The sequence below is a fragment of the Mirounga angustirostris genome, unplaced genomic scaffold, assembly GCF_029215605.1.
Source record: "Mirounga angustirostris isolate CCGP_5_RB_7025 unplaced genomic scaffold, mMirAng1.0.hap1 SCAF_2, whole genome shotgun sequence".
Classification (NCBI taxonomy): Eukaryota; Metazoa; Chordata; class Mammalia; order Carnivora; family Phocidae; genus Mirounga; species Mirounga angustirostris.
Window position 1 is genome coordinate 99,047,520 of NW_026991710.1, and position 19,530 is coordinate 99,067,049.

The window sequence follows — 19,530 nt, forward strand, 5'->3', positions numbered from 1 at the left end:
ATCCTGCAGAAGCCAGAGCAAAAAGAGCTAATCATCTCTGGCAGTGAGGATGAGGTCACCTGCCTTCCTTCCTAAGTAAACAGATGGAAAGAGTTTGCAGTTCATTACTTTCCAAGGTTAACAACTTATTCCACTTCCATGTTTTACAGTAACAGAACGAGAAGTTCTTCTCTTCGGGGAAGTTTTATTTTTCCTTGATTATTCTACCCACACAGCAAGAGAGCTGAGTCTTCTGGGGATAGATGCAGTGAAGTCAAAGTTAATTAGTTTCCTCGCTGTGCACTGCATTCGGGTAAAATATCACTGGAGGGGCACACCGAACCAGTCAGGTTACCTGATCAAATGCTGTGTTCTGAGAAAGACCGAGTACTATCAGAAAAATTTGCATGGAAGTAATATTTCACCTTCCTTGAGAGTTAACAGCATTTGATACTCACCTTGTAGTAATTTCTTTTACCTCCACTTTGTCTTTCCTTTAAGATGTCAGATGGCAAAAGGAGAATGACAGAGTGGCCTGCAAGTCCCTAGTGAACTCCAGAACCACGTTCCTATTTAGCTGTAGTGTAAACTCACAAATCAAATGCAGTTTATGTTTCTCTTATGATTGTGAAAGTGATACATTCTGCAAAATATCAAAGCTAAACAAAGAAATCTACCTTCATGATCTTTTGTCATTTCATAGCTGGAGGTTCAAATCAGGCCATCAGCATTACAGGAATACATCTATGGCACGAAAATGAGCTTTCAGATGAAGTGTTTGTTCGTTTCTTATCTGATTACGGGCTGATTACATGCAGCATGCCAAGTACATGATTTACATTAGGAAAATAGAAAGCTTCAGCATTGAGTGTTATTCCCAAGTGATCCTATTATTAACTTATTAACCATGTGTCTTGTAATGGACTCAAGGTTTCTATCACACAAAAGAAGAGCATGATCAGGTACTAATAAAATAAGCAAAGTCTGAACATTAGACTAACACTAAAGACAAGTTACACATTGCTATCTTCAAGTCAAGATCTAAGAAAGATTGCCATGTAATTAAGGAAACATTCTGAAGATAATCACCTCAAGCATGGTTCTGTTAATTTTAAAAATAAATTAGCAATTAAAAACCAGGTAAGTAGCTAAAACCAGACACCTCCTTCAACAAGTTTGCTTCTCTGTTCAACTCATTTCTTCCTTAGGAAATGGCAGATAATAAATAGAAACCAAGAAAACAAGAGTCCTTTATGAGGTTTTCATAGCTATCTTTTTCCTTCTTGGCTCTATCTTATACAATATAGTAATAAACACTTGAATGTACGAAATCTTCACTGTAAGAAAATTACCTTCTTTGATGGGGTTTTCAAATTTCAAATCTGAGGACTTAATATCTCTCTTATCTGCATTTTTATCTGTGTAAAGAAAAAGAAAAAGCATTTTCCACAAAATTATGGCCTTAAGAATATATCCAGTGACTTTTCCTTAGCGTTTACCTGCTTGATTCATGGATGGATCACTGAAGGATGAGGTAAAGGAGAAAGAGTGTTCCTAAGTGTCAACCAAGTGCCTTCTACTCATTTTCCTTACACAGTTGACAACAATGAAAACCCAGAGTTATTAATTAATAATTAATTAATTATGTGCCGCAATTATAGATGCTTTCTTTATATTTGCCCTGAGTAAGGTCAGTTTATCCTGGTTCATTTTTTTAATGCTGTAATTAACTCATAACTTAATAAGGATTCTTATCATCCATGCTTTCACAAAATCTGATACACAAAGTGTGAGACTGTTGACAGCCTGATGTGAGGATGTGAATTCCTATGATACACTGGAGCATACTTGATTTCTGTTTCCAATTATGAAATAAAATAGAATTTATATTTCTTTTAGGATGAGAATTAATCCACTATTATTAAATATCTGACATGGCCACTTCAGACCCATTTTTTAGAACTTTCAGGAATTATGAGAATAAGAAGCCTTTTCTTGAGAGACCAATGGTGCAGTGACATAATAGTGGAAATGATAGATTTGAACAATGCAGATTCACGACTAGTTTTCTTTGGTTGGCAGTTACCACAAAAGAACAAATCTCATATTAGAATTTTAAAATCTGTGCCTATTTTGAATCAAATCTAAGGAGAGTAAATATCAAAAAATACAAGTCACTGGTAACATTATGTATAAAGCTTCCAGATTTTCCTGCAGGCCAAGGCTAGAGCAGGATAATCATGCCCGAAGCCAATAAGCAACCTAAGAATTGAAAGGACAAAGATCTCTCTGCTCTGTAGGCTTGCCTCCTGTCTTTTCATAGCACTTTGTGATTTCATTTATTTATTCAGAAAATATTTATTGAGAACCTATATCATGCCAAAGACCGGGCTAGGCTGTGGGCATACATTAATGCCTTCATGGAGTTTAACATTTCTCTCTCACTAGTTGTAATGAAATAATTGCATAATGAAAAGCATACAATTAAAAACCCACTTGATAGGTGCTATTATACTTACAACAACAGTTCAATGATAATGATATTGTGATAGAGTGTACCTAGTCTGGAAGGCAGGGAAGGATAGTCGGAGGAAGTGATAGTTGAAGTAGGGCTAAAAGTACGTGCAGAAGGTCTTACAGCAGAGGGGAGACTGGTCACATGGGGGCCTAAAAAAACCCCTGCTTAGCTGTACTGGACGATGAGAGCTGAGCCTAGAGAGGCAGGCTGCATAATGCAGGGCTGTTCTATATCGAGAATTTTCATCCTCATCCTTAAAGTAATGCAAAGCCATTGAAACATTTTAAGAGGGTAAGGAGTCTGCAATAAATATATTTGCAATTTTAAAAGATCATTCTGAATATAGAGAGGTGAATAAATGGGAAAGGAATCACTCATTATAGTGAGGCAAGGGAAAAGAAGGAAAATAAAACAGTTTTAATATTAAAATGGTCTGGTTTTAAGTAAGCATGAGAGAGAGACCTCAATTATTTAGATCATCTGTCCTTCTTCAGCTTAAATAACATAGCAGGGATAAAAAGTATAAACTCCTCAGGACTAAGAGAAAAGCAGTAGCCAGAGCTGATAGAGGAGTGGCAGCTAACATAGCGGTGTAGAGTAGAAAGCCATGAGAATGCACCAGTTTGTGCACAGAGTATCAACAAAGACTCAGAATTTGGAGGCCTCAAACACCCCCAGACAGTATGGTTGAGACGCTGGGCTAAAAATGTGGACATAGGTTTTAAAAACTGTGTTTGGAATGGAGGAGACAGGAGATCCAGCTGGAGAGTCATGCAATTCTGTCCTCTCTCCTAGTTATCCCCCAATCTGCATTTTTTTTTTTTTTGAGAAATTTGCTGATAGAAAATTTAGATCTTATTTACTTACATATTCATTTATTCATCCAATGGATATTTGTTAGTTACTTACTATGTACTAGACAGTGACTAAGACAGATGATGGATGGCTCAGGTCTCATTCTAGAAGGGGATAGAGATAAAATAAAGAAATAGTTAAGTAAACAAGAAAAATATTACTGATAAGAATTATGCAGAGGATTAAACATAACATGATGTGATAGTGACTATCATCAGCGTGGCTAGTCAAGGAAACATTAGTTTCATCACATTGGCTGGTCAGGAAACATTAGCCACAGGTATGGGTGACATCTCTAAAAATGGTAGTTAAGAGCCAATCTGCAAGATACTCTTTCTCCTACTATTCAAATTCCAGGATATCAGCAGAATATCTGGAATATATGGTCTATCTCCCCTAGAGTAAGAGAAACTAGGCTTCTTCTCTAAAAGGTCACAGATAAACTACATCTAGATACTGACATAGAACTATCCCCAAAATAAAAATGAAAATATGGTTTGTCACATAAAGACCTTATAGTGAAGCCTCAAGTTAATAATTACTACCTCTAAACATAAAGGTTCCAGTCAGCTTTAGTGCTTTACTTTTAAATATGAATGGACAGCCAAGGATAGCTATATATTCTAGGGGCACTTCAGTTAAGACAGACAGATCAAAACAATTGGAAGACTACATCTGAGGTAAAAAAGGAAGTCAGGCAGCAGGGGAAAAAAAGAAAACTTAAAAAAAAAAAAAAAACCTTTAAAAAATAACCCTTGAATTAATATTCCCCAACACATAAGAGAAGGTATGTTTTTCCATAAATCGAAACCTGAATCTATGAAAATGAAACACGGTAAGAAAAAAACCTTGGGAAATTAAAAATATAAGTGCCAGAAATTTTGCAAAATAGTGTCAGGTATTTTCCCAGAACCAAAGAGAAAGAGGTAGAAAATTGAAGAGAGTGTATAAGAAAATTAAATGGTCAGAGCAGGAAATCTAAATAGGTGATAGAAATTTTAGCTCCTTTCCCCCACCATCGTGGTGTGTGCAGTTGAGTATTCCTCTCCATGACTTCTCACAAGACTTTCAAGACCAAGTGATTCCTGGCCGTGAAACAAAAGCAGAAGCATCCCATTCCCCAGTAAATTTGGATGAAAACTGGCAATAAAATCAGGTACAACTCCAGGAGGAGGCACTGGAGAAGAGCCAAGCTGGGTCTATAAGGGATCACACATGAGATATCACACATTTATGCTGTGTGAAGGTCACCTATTCCTATCCTATCACTCTGTAAACACCCCTACTATCTGAACAATAGACATGTTGTAGCCGGAAAATGATTTTTCTCTGTTACTATGCTTCTACACCAGTAGGTTGATTCAGTAGTAAATATGTGAGACCTTTTGTTTGAAAAAAAAAAAAGTGATAAAAATGTTAATAAGGAAGAGCGAGAGAGAGAGGAAATTATAGAATAGAAAAAGAGACCCAGATATTAAAGATTTCACTCTTTAAATTAAAGGGCCCATGGAAAATATTATGATGCGAAATAAATACTACTAGTAATTACAAGCCACACCAAGGCACATAATTGGGAAATTTTGGGACATGGGAAAAAGTACCTAATGACAGTTTACAGAGTGGAAGGACAGGTAGTGTACAAAGAATAGTTATAATGGCGGGAGGGAATCTCAATAGCAGCATTTAGAAGACAGAAGAGAGTGGAGTTATAACTTCATAATTTGAAGAGAAAAGTATTTTCATTTCATAATTCTCCTCCTAGCCAAACTCTAAATCAAGTGTAAGAGTAGAACAAATAAAGCAAGGATTCAACCTCCCACTGTATTTTAGCTGAGGAAACTATTGAAGGACGGACTCTAGCAAAAATGATTAACTCAAGAAAGTAGAAGAAACCAGGAGATTCCAAATTAAAGACTATTGAGCCAAACAGCAGTGATGACTGTTGGCAGTTCCAGAATGACAGCTGAGCAGTAGGCTCAGGAAATATTCTGTCTAAATTGGAGCAGGAAGATAAAGACTTTGGGGAGGAGATCTCAGGGAAACGAAAGGGAAAGCAATGATAGGTGATATGTGAGCATTCATATAATAATATTGGTAGGTATTTGACACATGTACTGGAGAAATTAATAAGCTGGTATTAGAAGTTGGAGCACGTTGAAAATTAAGAAAAGTGGGAAAATAGTACATTTTTTTCCAGGAGAAATTAAAATATTCAAAAAAGGAGAACATTACTTGACTATGTAATGAATAATATTAAGATAGTCACAGTAATGTTAGCAATGGCTATTGAATTAATGGAAAATTTGGTATTACTCAATGGAAGAAGGATAGTAGAAAAAGCAGTGGTTGATGGTGTAAGAGAACTGAACCTTCATCTAATTTAATGGAAGTCAGTAAACAATTTCTAAAGTTAATAAATGAGTAATTTTCAGGGTAATAATTTAATCTTTTTTTTAAAAGATTTTATTTATTTATTTGATAGAGACACAGCGAGAGAGGGAACAACACAAGGAGGGGGAGTGGGAGAGGGAGAAGCAGGCGTCCCGTGGAGCAGGGAGCCAGATGTGGGGCTGGATCCCAGGACCCTGGGATCATGACCTGAGCCGAAGGCAGACGCTTAACGACTGAGCCACCCAGGTGCCCCATAATTTAATCATTTTTAAACAAAGTAACTAACAATCATGTCAATGAATTAAAATTAAATCTAAATATATTAACCAAATGAAATTGGGATTGATTAAGTTGCTTTTGTTAAAATTATTAGTGTGTCTATAAAAACAATATAACCTATGAGTATGTTTGACTTCCACAGTTTTTTTTTTTTTTTGAGATTTTATTTTAAAGTATTCCTACACCCAACATGGGGCTCAAACTCACAACCCCAAGATCAAGAGTCGCATGTTCTACCGACTGAGGCAACCAGATGCCCTGACTTTCACAGAATTTAGAAGGGATTAAAAATAAGTTATTGTTTTCAAATGATGCCACCTTTAGTAAAATTGTAGGATCTTGTTAACACATACTACCCTTTAAAATGAAATTATAAGCAGAGTTCTGATTAGTGATAATGTTAGCAGTTTCTCCTTTGAAAAAAACAATTACTGCCATTGGGTCTGTAACCACAAACATGTATAAGAAATGAAGTACATTTTCATCTGAGAGAAGATAACACCATAGTATTTCTCAGGGTGTGTATTTTATGGATCCACTCAACAAACATATATTGAAGAGCTACTAGACAGCTGTCTTTTAGGAATGAAGGATACAGAAAGGAGCAAAACAGATGGATAGCCTATCCTCATGAAATTATGTTCTAATAAGGCCAGGAACAAATATATAGATCTAAATATATAGTAAAATATATTAGTAGTAATAAGTGTTATGAAGAAGAAAAAATGATTGGGAATTAATGGAGAGAGGGTTTGCAATTTTAAGTATGGTGGTTAGGTAAAACCTCACTGAGAAAACATTTCAGTAAAGATCTAAGGGAACTAAGGAAGCTAGTGATGACAATATCTGGGGGAAGAGCATTCCAAGCTAAGAGAATGTCAAATGCGTAGGCTCTGAAGTGGGAGCATGCCACACATGGTTAAGAAACAGTAAAGACGCTGATTGACTTGTGCAGTGAGTGAAGGGTGAGTGGTAGCATGAAACATTAAAGTTATTAGGTTGCATGATGTTGTAGAGCACCATAGACCATTGTAAGGACTTGGGATTTTACTCTGAACAGAGAAATAAGATCTAACTTAGAGACCCACTCTAGCTGCTGTGCTGAGAAAAGATTGAAGAGGAGCAGAAGTCAAAGTCAAAAGATCAGTTGGAAAGCTAATAATCCAGATGAGAGGTTATGGCAACTTGAACCTGAGGGATAATTGTGAACTTGAGAGGCTCTTGTTGGACTCCAGATATATTTTGAAGATAGAGCTAACAGGATTTACTTATGAATTAGATGTAATGAGGAGGAAGAAGGATAAAGAACTCTACAATTTTTGTCCCAAGAACTTGAAAGGATGTGGTTGTTGTTAACTGAGATGGGAAAGGCAGGTCATTTCTGGTGTTCTGTTGGTAGTGGTAGGAAAGATCTGGACTCAGTTTTGAACATGCTAAATTTGAGATGTCTGTTATATATATCCAAGCCTACTATATGAATATAAATGTGAAGGTAAAAGTTCAAGCTAGAGACATGATTTTGGAAGAGAATATAGTATCTAAAACCATGAGACTTTAGAGGCAGAGAACACGGGCACAAATGAAGGCAGGGGCATACATAAAGGGAGGGCTTTAGGGAGTTCTGCTGTAAATTCTCAGTGAAATAGGAGGCAAGGTCATCAATTGAGAGTGGATTGCAGTTGTTGGGGGTTTGAAGAAAGCCAAGAATATTTGGGGCATTTTTTGCCTACTCATTCACAGTTGATTTTCAATTTCTCATGGAATTCTATGCCAAAGACATCAAGAGGCCAAGCATCATTCATCACCTACACCACTACCTCACTGGTTCTAGTTGCACCATTCCCTTTTCTGGATTATTGCAGTCATTTCCTAATTGGTATCTTGCTTTCACCCTTGGTCTCTATGGTCCATCGAGAAAAACAGCCAGAGAGACCCTTTAAAAACATATCAGATGACATCACTCCTCTGCTGAAAGCCTCGGGGGCTTCCCATCATTCTCAGAACATAAGCCCAAACCTGACAATGAATTTACTAGGACCTACAAGGTTTTAGCCCCTGCTTCCTCTGGGACATTATCTCCAATCACTCTACCTCCTGCTCACTGGACTCTATGGTGTTCCTGGAACATGCCTAATGTGTTCCTTCCTTTGGCATCTGCACTGCCTGATCCTTTGCCTGGAAAGCCCTCCCACAGATATTTGCATGACTAGGCACCTGGCCTACCTACCAAAATTTGCAAATTCCAGCAGGCACATGTTCCTTTTCCTCCTTTTTCCCCCCATAATATTGGAAGTTTATATTACATAATTTACTTAGTTTTAAATTACCTTCCCATGCTAGAAGATAAACTCCACAAGGACACAGGTTTTTGTGTTGATTCTGGCTGTGCAACAGTTCTTAGAACAGTACCTGAAATTTAGGGAGCTCTCAATAAATATTTTTTGAGTGAATGGGAGAGAGTGAATAGATTAAGGAAATACAACAGGATTAATTGGCAACATTAAGGGCCCACTTGAGGCTAGCAATCATACATTGAACCTCCACCACGGGATGTGTTGGTAGGATGAATTGATAAGATGCTTGGGGTGGGTGAAGGGGTGAGGAAGGCTTGAGCTAATTCCAAGGACTGCAGCAATAACAATAAACAATCACGTATAAGTGAATTGCCTTATAAGGAGTGTAGGTGCGGTTAGCTTCTTGGTTTTTCCTTTGCCCTGTATAGCTTGGGAGCTGATGCTAAATTGCTTCTGAAGATAGCTTATTGATTTGAAGCTGTGGCAAATTATTGGCCTTTCTGGAGCTTCTTTCTGTGCTCATCTGTCTCTGAGTGAAATCAACTTTGGCAAATATTTTGCCAGAATAGAAAGTTTGAAAGACTCTAGCATTGGAATAATCTGAAAACAAACAAAACAATTATTTATGGCTCTTAAAAATGACCTTTGTACGGTGTGTGTGTGTGTGTGTGTTTGATGTATGCCCCAGTATTGAAAACACTACAGGGCCCATGGAATGACTCCTTAAATAACATATAGGGAGTTTCTGTACAGGCTCGCTTCCTGGACTTCAAGCTGACTGGATGACTCTATGGTGTCTCTATCGTCCACACTTTATTATACTCAAGAAAAAAATGATGGGTTTGGTTTAGACCATATATAGAATGAGGATATGATAGTACTTTCCAGTATAAATTTTAATACATTTTCTTTCTTTGAGAAAAACCGATGCATTTATTTCTCCTCTTCAACTCTCTCTCTTTTGCACACACACACACACACACACCCAATTGTAACCACAAACTTTGCATTTTTCAGATGACTGAAAAATGTAGCCAGAGCAATTTGGAAATCCTAACTCTCTTCAAGTTTGCATAACAGGGGTGGAGTGTGTGTGTAATTCCCTTGTCAGCCAGCAGAAGTAGAAGCCCAGGGGTGATCTGATGGAGAGAAACATTTGCTAAATATTGGCTCACCCCTTTAATACCAGCTTTTTATGTTAAAGCATTAATTACAATAAAGTGATCTACTCTAAAATTGAAAAATGTCATAGCAGAAAGTCAAGTAGCCCATTAATTCCTCCAACTTTCGGCACCAGATGATGTAACTAACAATATTTAACTTTATCTTTTTAAAAAAAGAAAAAAAAATCTTTGAAATAATGTAGTTTTAAAAAAAGATTTTATTTATTTATTTGAGAGAGAAAGAAAGAGCACATGTATGTGTGTGTGGCGGGGGGGAGGGACAGAGGCAGAGGGAGAAGAGAATCTTAAGCAGACTCCACGCTGAGTGCAGAGCATGGCTTGGGGCTCGATCTCAGGACCCTGAGATCATGACCTGAGATGAAACCAAGAGTCAGCTGCTCAACTGACTGCACCACCCAGGCGGCCCTGAAATAATGTAGTTTTAAAGACAAAGGACTAAATTTTAAAAAATTTAAATAGAATTACTTTGGGGGATGTTATTTTGCGGAAGACAGCATGATGTTACTTTTAATCACAGAAAAAATCTTTTCTCCTGCTGTTCATTTTAGTGAAGAGGAAATTAATTTACAATCCCTTTGATGGTCTTTGTTTTCATTAAATTAATTTGTTTTACATGTTGCGATCAGAGATGCTGAAAGAGATGTCAGTGACATCATTCTTTAGTTGTAAAACCAGCCCAGTGGGGGCTTTTTTTTTTTTTAATTTAAAGAGGATTGTGGTAACAATTTTCCTGCATTAAATAATACACTGCAGAAAATAAAACAGAAATGGCATAATGAAGAAAAAAGACAAATCTTAGGAAAAGTTCATTTTAGAAAAAATAGCTTTAGCTGTGACATTGTCTTTTTACACGAATAGAAGTTGAATTGTCATTCACAGGTAGTAATTCTTGGTGTTCAGGATGTGAGAATCACCTGCGTGTTTGGGCCATGTGGGGGTTCTTGTGCCATTCCAGCAGAGGTTAGGACTCAGTGGGTATGGGATGTAGCCCAGGGGTCTGCATTTTCACAAAGATTCCAGATAATTCTCATTCAAATGATTTCGGTTTGAGAAATGCTGTTCTAAATGATGAACTTTCTTTTTTTCTCTTCAGCCCAGCTAAGCCCAGGTATCTTCACCTTCTAGCTTGAGACTCAGCAGAATTTTTTTTTTTTTTCAAAGAAACGTGAGGAGCAGAGACAAACAAATAAGCAATCTTTCTTTTCTGTGAGGAGAATTAGAAGGCTCAAATGACAAATGTCTGGTTCGTGGAACATCTTATTGTGAATAACTTTTGTTCATCTTATAAATGTGCCATGTCCCCACCTATAAATCGATACTGGAAGGTCAGGAGAGAGTAAGAGAACAAGAGGGCACTGGGGTCCTCGAGGGCTGCGATGTTAGGAAAGGAGGAAGGACACTGAAAGAGAAGGCTGAAAGCTAAATAAACTTTCAGAGGCTTTCCAAGCATGCACAAATTGTATATTCAATATTCACTTAGGCAGGAGATAAATAAAAGGTCCTCACTGAAGTATTTCTGGTGTCGTAGCTGCTACAAAGAGAGTTTTCAAGTTTTATGATTTGTTTGCTCGTTGTGGTTGGTATTGTGTAACTTTGTATGACTTTACATAAAGTCTTTTCTTTGTATAAAGGAGTTTTGGTCTCAGATAATTCATTAATTTAGGTTTCTTTGGATATACAACATACAAATAAACAAGAATCTGCCTACAGATTTCCTTCCTCCCTTCTCTTCCTCCCTCTCCTCTATCTTCCTTCACCTCCTCCCCCTGCCCCTCCTGCTCCACCTTCCTCCTCCTTCTCTCCCGCCTCTCTCCTTCCCTCTCTCTCTCTCTCTCTCACACACACACACACATACACACACAGGAGACAAGTTTAATTAAGTAGTTTGCTTATTTCTGGCTTAGTAGTGAAAATTGGGCATCATCTTGTACCCTGTTGTAATTGGTGAAAGACTTATTTCAGCCATTTCTATAAAGAGAAAGAATTAGGTTGTATCAAGGTGTCAGGAATAATAATGTTACAAATGAGGGCATGAAATCAGAATTAATGATTTAGAATTGACAGAAGAAGAATTTTGACTTTTTTTTTTTTAACACACATGGAAAAAAAGAGGAAAACATAACAGAGGTTGGAAATCAAAAGGAATATTGAATAGAGTGCCCAGCCTTTGTTACAAAGGTGAGCTGGTTAAAAGACAGAGGGATGTGCAATATTCCCTCTATCCAGTTTCATTTAGTATCCCATCCACCCTGAGCTTTTGGAGATTTAAACATCAACAAATGGCTTTATGACTTCAGTTTGAGAAGTGCTGGCAGGGATTGATTTGGTGTATAAATCTTGCCAAAATTTTCTGAGATACTCTCTTTTGGCAGAAAGAGCCATAGATGCAGGAACCTGATCAGGTGTAATTGAAATCAGACTCCTAGATGAGATAGAAATATTCTTTCTATAAATAAAATGAGTACCCTCAATATGGAATTTGCTTGGGCTGAAGGCTTTCAATACAAAGTGGAGGATAGTGTGTACCTCCTTATGAATCAAAGGTGGAATAACATTATCTATAAATATTGCTTGCCAATGTAGGGGGGATTGTGTTGGATATTCAAAATACATTGAATAGAGGCGCCTGGGCGGCCCAGTCAGTTAAGTGGCTGGCTCTTGATTTCAGCTCAGGTCATGATCTCAGGATCCTGGGATCCAGCTCTGGGTCTCGGGCTCCCTGCTTGAGGATTCTCTCTCTCCCTCTGCCACTCCCTTTTCTCTCTTCAAAATCAATCAATCAATCTTCAAAAATACATTAAATATATAATGAATTAATAATATATCTTAGTGTTACTTTCCCAGAATTTTCATTTAGAATACCTTTTCTAGATCTTAAAATCTATTTATTACCTAATGATTTTAGGATTGATTCTGTTCATCTTGAGAGAAATACCTTCAGTGCTCTAGTTTGGGGATTTTATCAACTAAAGCTAGAAACTTCAGAACATATATATGAAATAAAGAAAACGCAGCAAAAATCATTGACTGTTATCCTTATATGAATGCAAGCATGTATTGTTTCGACCAATATATATTTGTATCAGTCATATAATAGACCTGAAAATAACTAGAAAAGTAACACTTGAACCAAGGTTCATTTGAAGTTTTAAACTAAAATTATGTAGTATGGCTCAGTCGTTGGGCGTCTAACTTCGGCTCAGGTCATGATCCTGGGGTCCTAGGATCGAGCCTCGCATAGGGCTCCCTGCCCTGCGGGGAGCCTGCTTCTCCCTCTCCCACTCCCCCTGCTTGTGTTCCCTCTCTCGCTGTGTCTCTTTCTGTCAAATAAATAAAATCTTAAAAAAAAATAAAACAAAATTATGTAGTATGATATGCAAGTTCCTTATCAATGAAAACTACATTTTGCCTGGTTTATTTAATTTTTTGGTACTTTTTAAAAATTTTTCATATCCATCTCTATCCATCATGAAATTCTTTCCATTCTCTTTCTAGCCTACTTCCTTTTAAGGATCTATCAGAAAGCACGTTTGATTAACATAGTTATAGAAAAGTAAAAACAAAATTTCCAAATCAAAATAGCTAAAAGGAATGAAACAGAAAGTTCCCATTTCATATCTGAATAGTATTTATCTAAGGCTATTTATTTCATCATATATGGTATTACATAATAATAATAATTCATTTTTGTGATTTTTGAAATAACCATGCCTTACATTGAATCACATGAGATTGAATTTTATTTAGGTCAAAACAGTCAAATGTCAATAATTTCGAGATATTTGATATATAAATGTACCAGATGTTGTATATATTATTATTGTTCTTGTATGTATTATTATTGGGTAATGGTTTTGGAGTATTGAGAAATCTCTGATGTCTTTGGTTCATGATATAGTTTCTTATGCACAGTGTTATAAATTTAGGTTAATGTGCGGCTCAGACCATTTATCCATTCTCTGGTTATACTCGTACCTTATAGGGATTTGCAGTAAATAATCAATTGTTGTGGTGTTATTATGATATTTTTTTTTGAATTTCCTCTAAAGGATCATTTAATGGAAAGGGAAGAGGGAAAGATCTGAAATTTAAAGAAATCTCAGAAAACAAAAGGAAAAAGATTTATTTGATAATGTAGGAAAATATGAATTTATGGATTTTACAAGTTCCCCAAACAAAAATCTATTTCTATTGCATGCTAGATTATGTTTCTTTAAAAATAGCAATTTTTCTGTCTCAAACAACACTCAGGATCATAGACATTACGTAATGGAAGGCAGATGTAGAGGTCACCATTTAAGTAAGTTTTACTTGACCTGTTCCAAACTAATCTGTCTCTATCCTATTTCTTTCTTTTTTTTTCTTTTAAAGATTTTATTTATTTATTTGATAGAGAGAGTGAGAGAGCACAAGCAGGGGGAACAGTAGAGGGAGAGGGAGAAGCAGGCTCCCCGCCAAGCAGGGAGCTCGATGCGGGGCTCGATCCCAGGACCCTGGGATCATGACCTGAGCCGAAGGCAGACGCTTAACCATCTGAGCCACCCAGGCACCCCTCTATCCTATTTCTAATAATCTCCAGGGATGGATATTTCAGAACCTCTTGCAGTAAAATGTTTCAATGCTTAAGAACTAGGAGTATGGAACATTTTCTATAGTTATTTATTTTATTTTCATATGATTATAAAAGTAACAAATGTTCATTTGATATTTTGAAAGTTACAGAAATTAATAAACTGTGAATACCCTCCCCTACTCCCATAATCTTCAGGATACCTAAATAATTCCTCTTGATATCATATTCTTTAGTTCCGTATGTGTTGGAAAAAGGAAATATCTAGGCATATTTCCCATTTTTACAGTTCCTTTCTTCATCCCAGGTTTTCCTTTCTTAACTTTTGGAATTATGATACCTTTTTGTACCCTTTCTAAATTCTTCATATCTCTCTTATGTTGTGAAACTCCAACTGGATAAAACATTTTATTGGTTGTTGTTGTTAATATTGATCCTACATATTTTTCCTTTGGACCTTTGTTATTCCCTGGTAGTTCATTAAAATTTTGAAGGCTACATTCATTCCTTTTAAGCCATCAGAATATCAATTAATGCCTTTTATTAGGCTTTGAAACATACTGGAAATAATTTGACAGCATAATAAAGGGGATAGTGAACCTAAATATATCTCTATTTGAAATTCCATAGCTTGCTAAAGTGTAATTACTAAGTGAATGCCTTATAATAATCCTCTTTGAAGGCTGAAATCATGGTTATGTTCAGCGGAGTGGGGGAGGGAAAATAGATGGTTTATTGTTCTAAAAGCTAGGTAGGTGGATTAATTCACACTGAGAGTGTCTTGAAAAGAATATGAAATATATATATATAACATAATATATATATATGTGTGTGTGTGTGTGTGTGTGTGTATAGGAAGTTCAAGAATACTTAGGAAAATTACCATGAGGCAATCATTCATATATTGATTCACTTAGTAAATACTAACTGAATAATCACCATGGTGCTAACACCATAGATATAAAAATGAATGCCATATTTTCTACTCTGGGGGAACTCATATTTTAGATAGAGAAGACTGGAATATGAACCAATAATTGCAGTACAATATGGCTACATGAAAGTATAGAATGTGAACCTCAAGGTGTTCTTGGGAAGTCTTGGGAAGACTTCATAGATGAGATGTCATTTGCATTCCTTTTTGTGCTTGGTACATATGATATATACAGGAGGAGAGAATAAGAGGAGATAAGGAACTTTTTTTTTCTGGTGAAGAAATCTTATTTGTAAAGAAAAATCATATGTTTGGGTAAGGTTGTCCATGACACTAATTTATAGATAGTATGGCAAACATTTGGTCATTATTTTTTTCCTGAATTTCACCAGTCTAAATTATTTTTAAGTTCTTTTGTCTTTATTATTATTTTGAAGCTAAAAATTGTTAAACAGCCTTAGATTAATACTCATTAAATGAGTGTACTACGGTGGAAAACCAAAGAGATTTAGTATTGTCCACTAACACCATACTGAATTTTCCACTTTGTTTCTTGGCTTTAGTTTTCTATTCTATAACATGATTAAGGTGGATTATATAATCTTATTTTATTTCTCCCCCAAAAATATTCTAAATGTTTAACTAGACATATAGTAACACATTGCTTCAAATATTAGGATGATAAAAATCATCTTACTATTTTTTTTTAAGTAGGCTCCACATCCAGCATGGAGCCCAACGTGGGGCTTGAACTCACAGCCCTAAGATCAAGACCCTAGCTGAGACCAAGAGTCGGATGCTTAACCGACTGAGCCACCCAGGTGCCCCACTATTCTTTTTTCTTGATGTTCTAAGTTGAATATTGAGAGGAACAATGCTTTTGAGAGATGAAATGGAAATGTTTTGGTAAATAGTACTAGGAGCAGTGAAATATCCTTAGAATCCTTAATAAAGAAAATGTTCAGCCTTACAAAGAAAGAGAGAGCTGGATATGAATATTCTTAAAGAAAAACAACTTTGATACAGCAGAGCTATGTTCAAGTACAGACAAGAAACATAAAATCCATCTACTATGTGGGAGCTGTGGAAAGCTATGCTCCATTCCCACTTTCTTCTTAGCAGTTATTCCAGATCCTAATTAAAAGTGGTTTTTATTATTATTTAAATGTTCCGCAGGGAAAGGCTTGTCACCTTTTAAAAATACTTTTGCAGAACAAAGTACCTCAATGTCAGGACATAAAGATACAGGCAGGAAAAGACAAATGAGCTTTGGCAGTGTTTTCCCACATGGATAAATCCAGAAGGAGAAGCTAATAAATCAGGAAGGGTCATTGCCTTGAAAAGAAACATTGTCCATTCCTGAATATTTAGACTTAAAGAGATGGGATGCATTCTCAGGGTCATTCTACCTTTCATCATTTTTGCATCAGGAAGGGTGGGGGGAGCTGAAAGCTAAACTAAGGGAAGCACTAAAGCAAATTATGTTTAAATAATTTCAACTCAGAAAAAAATTTCTATTTTTATAACAATGTACAAATACAAAAGAGACTCAGCATTTTGAAATTGGGTAGATAGAAATGGATAGAAATTTGGCCAATGGTCAATGAAACCTGAAGAAAATGTAAGTGTAAAGTGTGTTAGAAGCAGCAATTTGGTTTAAGTTTTGAAATTTTCCATTTAAGAAAATGTCTTCAAGAGGTTTAGTCATAATTTTATATAATAAAGCTGAAAAGTAAAAACAATTCTAATATTTTATATAAGCAAGCACTCTTTCCAGAGGTAGCTAATTTTACATATTAAGTTATTGAGGAAATTATAATGCTTATTCTCAAATTTAATTACAGCAGCATTTTGGACCTTAAATAACAGTTGGTATAAAATATTTAGTATGTTATTTATATTCTTTTGCATGCATTTTCTACTTTCTTAAAATTTTAACTGTTAAAAAATGTAAATATGTCATCTAGATTCTGTTTGTCAACAGTTATTCTTCTATGAAATATAGTTACTAGTATTCCTATTTGTTTTTCTTCATTTCTGGATATTAGAAAAGTAATTTTTAAGTGCCATTAGCTATAGTCAACTATGTGTCTTGTATGGAGGGTAATAATAAAAATGTACTGTATCTCACATATAAAGATGATGCTTAACCTGTTTTTCGTTTTTCTTTTCTTTTTTGCTCAGAGGAAAGATAAAACTTGATATTATAGTCTAACTCCATATAAGAATTGTCTGCCTTGACTCTATTCATCTATTTTTCATTCTAGAACTAATAGATGTTTTAATTAGTTACTTTAAAGGGCATTCCTACATTCCTTATGTTTTTTTATTCACTTACCATTCTTTTTAGGACTTGCTCGAATTGGTTCCTCCAGTTATTTACTTTAGGTACTAACAAGGTCATGGGTTCAGGCCACATCTGGCCCTGTGAAGTGATGGCATGCAAACCTGGCCAACTGCTTTATAAATGCTTCATGTTAATCCCTATGGCAACAAGGCTAAGGAGTAGGCACGGTGCAGCAAAATGCATCCTGCTCCTGGAAAAACTCAAGGATATTCTCTACAATGGGAGACAAATCGAGTGGGTGAGCAGTGGCTCAGAATGGAGTGATAGACCCTGCGGGGATCATGTCCTTCCTCCTTACCTCATCATATGTTATAGCTCATTAATCAGATGATCAAAGGACCTGGATGCTTCTGATACAGAAACAAACGCCAGCTTCTAAAAATCCTTATTTTACTGTGAAATATAATACATGTAAAGCATAAAGATATAAATATGTGAATAAGTAAATTATTATAATGTGATCTCCCATGCACTTACCTCCCTCTTCACCGAAGTCAAGAAATAGAACACTGTGAGCAGGCCAGAGGCCGTGGGATTATTGGTTATACCCTCTTACCTCTGCTCTAGAGGTAACTACTATCCTTATGTGATAATTGTTTCCTTGCTATTTTTCTTCATAGTTTTTTTTCACATATGCTTGTTTGCCTAAATAAGATAGTTTTGCTTTACTAGATTTTTAAGCTTTATATAAATAGACTCATACTGTATGCATGTGTCATGTTTCTTCTGCCCAATATTATGTTTATGAGAGTTATACTTGTTGTGTAGCTGTATTCTGTTTACTTTCCTTGTTATGTGAATGTGCTTCGTTTTTCTACCCTTTCTATTATGGATGGGGCTATCGGGAACGACACTGCTGTGAACTTTCTTATAAATGTTTCCTGAAATTTGTGTGTATTAGATTTCAAAGGAGTAGAATTTTATTGCCATGGAATATGTTCATATACCTAGCAAGCGGTCCCTTCAGGTTTGCTACCAGGTTTATTAGATTCCCCTGCTACCCAGTTCTATCCTACTCTTAAAATTAATCAGACAGGCATATGTATAAAGACAAACTATACTGCCCAGCAACCTATTTTATTTGATAATAGTTAAACATATTTCTTAGTGATAAAAATTAGTATACAACGTATATTCATGCAGGGATCCAGTTGAATATATTGTGTATTTTATTTGCTGAATATATTGTGTATTTAGGTTGCTTTAAAATTATTTATCATAGTTAAATATAAATGCAGAAAATTAAAAAAAATTTTTGAACAAATTCCTAGATGTGAAATTGATAGGTTAAAGATGAAACAAGATTTTTAAAGTCAGAAAAATAGCACAATTTACTCAATAATAATTTATACGATTGACTATTTTCTCTAAAAGGTCACCAATTTTAGTATTGCAAATAATTATTTTATACTTGCCAATTTTATGATGGAAAAGTATCTTATTAAGCATTTCTTTATTAATAATGAGGGTAAATAATTTTTTTACATAATATTTGTTGCTTATATTATTTCTTTGTAAATATATTCTTTTTTTTTTTTAAAGATTTTATTTATTTATTTGAGACAGAGAGAATGAGAGAGAGAGAGCACATGAGAGGGGGGAGGGTCAGAGGGAGAAGCAGGCTCCCCGCCAAGCAGGGAGCCCGATGCGGGACTCGATCCAGGGACTCCAGGATCATGACCTGAGCCGAAGGCAGTCGCCTAACCAACTGAGCCACCCAGGCGCCCTGTAAATATATTCTTATCTTATACTTCCGTTATTATTGGAAAGATGTGCATCTTTTTTATTTGAGGTTTTATAGAAACTTTAAACTTGGTATATAAATATTTTGTCTGGTAAATATGTTGAAAAATGTGTTTTCTTAGTTTATCATTTATCTTTAAATGTTTTCAGTTTTTTAAAAACATTTGTTTACTTTAGAGAGCTTGCATGAGTGGGGGGAGGGGCAGAGGAAGGGAGAGAATCCTCAAGCAGATTCCCCACTGAGCGCAGAGCCCAATGCTGGCCCAATCCCAGGACCTGAGATCGTGACCTGAGCTGAAATCAAGAGTTGACGCTTAACTGACCGAGCCACTCAGGTGCCCCAAATGTTTTCAATTTGTGTGTTTTTCATTATCTAATGTTAAAATTTTACACAGTAAAGTCATTTTCCTGTCATTATCTTTGCTCTAAGATTAGT

General features: G+C 35.8%; 1 long non-coding RNA gene and 1 pseudogene across 2 annotated transcripts in view; both read left to right on the plus strand.

Moving 5' to 3' along the window:
* Positions 1-19,530, plus strand: part of LOC135363638 (uncharacterized) — a 100,372-nt gene that overhangs the window by 68,206 nt on the left and 12,636 nt on the right. The gene's annotated exons all lie outside the window — the stretch shown is intronic.
* LOC135363000 (large ribosomal subunit protein eL39-like) lies at positions 3,606-5,828 on the plus strand (annotated as a pseudogene).